The sequence below is a fragment of the Galeopterus variegatus genome, unplaced genomic scaffold, assembly GCF_000696425.1.
Source record: "Galeopterus variegatus unplaced genomic scaffold, G_variegatus-3.0.2 Scaffold14059, whole genome shotgun sequence".
NCBI classification, from domain to species: domain Eukaryota; kingdom Metazoa; phylum Chordata; class Mammalia; order Dermoptera; family Cynocephalidae; genus Galeopterus; species Galeopterus variegatus.
In genome coordinates, this window is record NW_007740170.1 from 25359 (window position 1) to 31605 (window position 6247).

Below are 6247 nucleotides of genomic sequence, written 5' to 3' on the forward strand. Positions count from 1 at the left end.
CTCAGCTTTAGGAGTATTTCCTCAGCTTTACTTTTTGGTTACATGTGTTTTGCTCAGATAACTTATGGCAGTATGTTTCTAGAAATGCAGTCCCAAATGTGCGTACTCTATATTGTATACAAGTAAAGCAAAAATTGTCAGTAGTATAAATCTTACAGCATTGTTTGCAAAAATACATGCCAAAGTCACAATAAGCCATATGGTACCACAAATTATAGAACTCAAATGATTGGCTTTTTAACACTTTATTCTACATAAATTACTACCATAGGTTAATGTTTTAAAAAGCAAATAAACCGGACAGATGCAGAACAGAATCTGTTCATCCAACTACAAAAGGTGATGTTTTTAAAAATGACAATAAATGCAGAAGTGTTTATGCATGCAGTAGCCTTAAGTGAAAAAGCATTGATTCCCACTGTTCCAAAAAAGAAAAACACAGAAAAACCCACACATCTTACTGAACACCACCTTAAAATGCATCATATTGGGTTTGTTTTTAACAGCACAGAATTCCAAGAGCCAAAATAAAATAAAGCGGGTATTTTAAAGATTTAAGAGCCGTTATCAAAAATAAATTACATTTTTTCAAGATACAGAAATGCTGCCAAGATGGCTGGGAGCCCAGTAACCTTTCGATAGCTGCATTGATATCACCTCCTGTTGCTATTAGCGCCTGCAAGCTGGCTTCCCGGTTCAGAAATCCCATTGCACTGAGTTGTTCCAGTTGTTGCTGAAATCTGACTTCTGGGTTCTGTAGCTGTGAAAGAAAAAAATAATAATAATAATCAAACTCTAAAGGACACTAGTCCATGTCACACCAAAATAACTTTTACAAAATCGTAATTGCTATTTTATAACATATGCTGCTCTATTGAGCTTTAAAAGCACTGCCTCTCTCTTGAAACATATCCAACATATTTAAAAGTCCACTAGCGCTTTATTTTATTACTTTAGTCTAGGCTATACCTAAGCAATCATGTCAAATAACTCTGACCACATAACTCTGTTTTTAGGAAAAAAAGCTTAATAAATTCCAACCATTATTTAATGGGCTCATAAACATACAGAAAAACTTAAAAGTATATATGCAAATAGTTTACAACTAGATGATTTATTTTGTGTAGCTACTGACCACTGAGTAACTATAAATGCCAGTGTCCCTCTTGAATAAAATTCTACATTTGCAATAAGGCTTAGAATGTGTATTCGATTTCCGCACTGGCCATTCAATTCTTAGAAAAAGAGTTCCAGTTTCAGTCCCACAAACTACACTCCTAAATCATGACAATTCAGGTGCATCAAATCATTCTTCAGAAATGAGGCAAAACAAAAGCATATAAATGACCAGTCAGTCCTGGCCAATCTGATAACGGGGAAGCTTGTAAGGCTATTCAACTTATGTAACAATTAATTCTGCCTAATACCTAAAATCACTTTTTCTTATTAATTCCATGAATTTTTACTGAGTACCTACCATAAGACAGAAACTATGGTAGGTATTGGGAATATAAATATGTGTAAAATAGAACTCTGCCTCACTTACTGTATTTAGTTAGGCTTGAAATCAGAAAGTAACAAATAGACCCTGAAACATTTTTTTCCATGCAGAAGTTGGGGCAACCTACTGTAATAAGTTTGGAACTGGCAATCATATTTATATAATGGCACATTCATAATAAGGCCAATACATGTTTGCACATGCAAGAACATTATTAGGGGTCTAAATTTTTTGGCCATATTTGTGAGGTGTATTTATGTAACAAAAGTTACCACACACAGAAGGTGGTATGGTGGTCAGTAACATGAAGTAGTTAGGATTTTTTTTAAAGTTAAAATACAAAAAGTAGCAAACAGCTGTCCTGGAGAAACTTGAGAAAGTCAAGTTTCTATTCCTCCCTGACAATTTTATAAAACAAAGCATATTTCACATGATTTTCAAATAAGGACTCCAAAAAAGAATGCTTTTTTTTTTTTTTTTGTCTTTTGTCTTTTTCCGTGTCCAGCAACGGATTGCAACCCTCGGCGTTGCTCCCGCGCCTCGCTCAGCAGTGGGCGGGAACCGGTCTGCATGTGGGATCCGAACCCTCGGGCGGGAGCGCCGCCACGCTTCCCAAGCGGCGCACTTATCCAGTGCGCCACCGGGCCGGCCCAAAAGAATGCATTTTTAAAGGCGACTTCTAAAAAATAAGGCATTGGGTTATAGCATTTCTTACCTACAACTCAACAATATTTCCTTCAGTATCTGATATAGCAAAGTTAATTTTTGTAATGCCTATTTTTACATTCAATATCCTTAGGACTGTGCTTTTCATTAGTCTAAACACTAAAGGACTGCACTTTCATTTTCTCCTTTTTGGAAATTTCGAAATTTCTAACATTAAGGAATGCAAAACTTGAAAAAGAACTGTGTTACCTGAGGATTTACTCCAGCAAGAGGCTGCAGCACCTGCTGAATAAACTGCTGGTGCCCAGGTTCAGTGGTTCCTGTTGTGGGGCTTGTGTTTTCACTGGGTGTAGTGCTAGACCCGTTGGTTTCTGAAGAGCCTCCAGTGTTTCCTATTGCTCCCAGGCCAGGAGTAAACCTAGAGAAAGCAGAGACAGGTAATAAACCTAAGCTCCTGCAAAACTGGATGGTGGCCAGCCCAGTACAAGTGAAAAATAGTTATATTTTAACATAATATTAGCTAAGCTATCTTCTTAAAATAATCATTTTTAACTTAGAAAACTGACTTAAAAACCATCTCAACAACAATAAAGCAGAATAATATTAAATCAGAAATTCTCAGAGAAAGTGACCATTATAGACTCTCATAATTGTCCCCAAATAAACCTACCCTGGGATGAGGTTGGGAGCTTCGGTTGCTAACGTTTGTAAACCCTGCTGAATCTGTACAAGGCCTGCATTGCTCTAGGGTTTGACATTGCTGATAGTGTATCAGGATTCTGCATCTAAGGAAGAAAGAAAACCAGGGGTTACAAGGGAATTAAAATTAGTGAAGGTAAATTTTTAAATCTTTTCTTTGCTATGTTTCTGGAAAAAATCTAAAACCTTACTCCTGGACACCGGTAATCCATAATTTCTTTCCCAAAATAAACACAAGCACCTCCTCTTTGACAGCAAACCTAGTGTGCTTGGCCTCCTTCTAAGTCCATCATGAAGGCCATTTTCATAATGGAAGACAATCAGGAGCTACTCTAGAAGCCACAACTATTCCCCTTGTGAAGGCCATTTTCACAATGGAAGACAATCAGGAGCTACTCTAGAAGCCACAACTATTCCCCTTCTGCAACACAAAATAAAGTATTATTTCTAATAATAAAACAATAAGAAAACAACCTCCAAATGCACAATTTACATGACATGGTAATATGGTGAAAGACACATATTCCTCCTGACCAAGTGTTATCTATCACTGATGTAACAATTTTACAAGTAAGGTACGCTCTAAAACAGTAGTTCCAAATTTGAAGTTAATATGTTTCCCGAGTTTAGCTTCACTACTTCCAAATATACACCACCTGACTGAGCAAAAAAAGACAGGCTTACATAACAATACCAGGACACTAACCTTGGATAATGGTTTACAGGACTGAGAACCAATTGCATAATATATAAAGCCCTAGAACTACCAGTTTCAAAAACACCAAAACTGACTTCTCTTTTATATTTTTAAATAATAAAATACCATGGCAATCTCAAGTTTTCTTTAATAATAAAACCTTCTGGACACAATTTTAATTTTACTAATTCCAAGTTTGAAGAAATGAGATCAACCCCTTGGAAAATAGGTATTCTATTAATCTGGAAGAAATAAAAACATTTCAAAGAAACCAAACCTGTAAAACAGGATGGGGTAGCTCTTTCCTGTTACTTGAAATTAGTTAAACCATAAAGCATAACATGACACAGGGAAGCACTTCAAAGTAAAGTGAAAGGAAATGGTTTATGGTATTAACAGAGCATTCAAAACCCTAAGTCCTCAAAAGCAAAATCAAAATGGTCCTTTCCTCAGATTATGTTTAAGAAATATAAGAAAAAGGTCAGCAGTGAAATGGGGCTCTGGATTGCAGCATTATCAAACTCCTATTTTGCTATCAGCCAGAGAAGAGCAAGGAAAATGTTTATCATCAAACTTTTTCAAGCAAATCATTACCAAAAACAACTAGCATCTTTTCTTACTCACTTGTTGGAGGAAAGTTCAGAGCTGTTGTCTCATTTGTTCTTGAAGCTGAGGATTTCCAGCAAATATGAGATTATTCAGCATCATCTATGGGGCAAGTGTTCAAACAATTTTAACTGGAAACAAGTAATGTACCTTGCTTAATAGTCTATCTTCCCCCCAAGTGCCTAAAATGGCACTTATAAGGCAGGAAGATAGAACATAAATAAAAAAGGGAAGGTACTGTCCACACGAGGGATCTCCAAAAAAAAAAAAAAAAAAAAATCAGAAAACAAAAATGAGGCATCTTCTTTCTCAATGAGAATGGTGATTATGATAATGACATACAATATCCTAGAAAACAAAAGCAATCATTTTTCTCAGGCATTTCCTCGAGCAAAGGCAAATATGTGCCCTCGAAAGAAAAATGGGAATAACTGGCATTCATGAGGATACATTTTCTGCTACACTGACAGAATAAACATAAACATCAATACATGGAACTATACGTATGGCTTGCTTGGAAACATCAACACACAAATGGCAAGCATAGAGAAAACCCAGATCTGGAACCACTATATCTACCATATACTACAAAGCAGCTAATATTAAGTACAGAAAAGTAACACCACAAAACAGCAACTAATTTGCCAGAGAAATGGGGCTGCTAAGTAAAAATCAGCCAGGACCAGCACCAACAGTCCTCTGCGGAAAATGTTAAAATGCTTTAAGACCTGAATAAACCATCTGAGAACTCCAAGATTAACATCTGGATTTCACCTCACTACCACAAGAGATGAGAAAAGTGGCATTATCTTCTAACCTTCAAATAGGTGTTAAGAATTGAAAAGGCAGGGCAAATATTAACATGATGTTTGATATCTGAATATACGATTATAATATACAATCAGCATAACCAGAAACTAATAAATTCTCATAGCTTCAAAAAAGACAAATTTTATATCATTTTCTCCAGACAGAGTGAAAAGTCAACAATAATTTATTGATGGCTTATTTACCCGTCCAAAGTCCAGGGAGAAGATGACCCTTGCCCTCAAGCAGTTAACCATAGTTAAGTGCGATTATATGTAAATACTGGAAGTAGAATGCCTCCTTACTGTTTAGTTAGTCTATTGTTACAAAGTGGATCTTTAATTTCAACACAATAACCAAGGCAGGAAGAACTCAGACAACCTTTTACGGGTACATAGTATTTACTTCACAGAGACCAATAAATTCACAGTAAATAAAATAATACCTACTCTTGAGGTCAACAAATCTGCTTCTTTACTGGCTCCAGTCAAACATTTCTCCAGTCCAAGACATGTTGCCAAACTATAGCCTGCAGGACAAATTTGGCCCACAACCTGTTTTGTACAAACATATTAACAAGGCTATCACATTTTTCTTTTGGGATTTACAGCATTTAAACTAATCAAGAAAAAGCATGTCATCTTAAACTTACTCATTCTTTGTCAGAAAGTTATCTCTTTGATTAGGATATTTTTCCTAATTTACCTATTTCTATCACAACCAATACAGATTTTCACATGCAAGACCTTTTTTCTGAATATTTAAAAATCAAAAGTAAAACAGAGAAACTACAAACCTTAATCTGATAACCAGAGCAGATGCAAAAGTTTCTAAACTGTCTATAATAAAAGACACCCATACCTAACATTGTCAACATTTTGCTGTAGAGTAAAAACAGTCCTAACACTGTCAACGTTTTGCTTTAGAGTAAAAACAGTACGTGAAAGTGCTCAAATCACCTTACAAACGTAAACTTACTGTTGTGATAAATGGCTAGGAATGTGCTTGATAAATTTTAAAAGGAAGTTCACATTCAGTATTATTAGCCAAATATATACTTAAAAGCATATAAATAGTACCATTCTACATACAAATTTTCTGCATTTATTTCAAATAAATGTGAATATGTTAGCTGAATTCACTGCCAAAAATGACTGATTACAGAAAATTGAGGCATTTAATAGTAGTCTGTTTCATAAAATGTATCTATAATATGCAAAATTTTAAGTAACAAAAATTACCCTAAAAGTTTGTTCTTTATTTCCAAGTCC

General features: G+C 35.3%; 1 pseudogene across 1 annotated transcript; it reads right to left on the reverse strand.

The window, feature by feature from the left end:
- Positions 1-229: 229 nt before the first annotated feature.
- LOC103581834 lies at positions 230-5530 on the reverse strand (annotated as a pseudogene). Its single transcript, XR_549693.1, has 4 exons — positions 5426-5530; positions 2838-2952; positions 2417-2585; positions 230-760 (listed from the first exon to the last, which is right to left on the reverse strand). The product of XR_549693.1 is annotated as a ubiquilin-1-like (transcript).
- Positions 5531-6247: the final 717 nt, after the last annotated feature.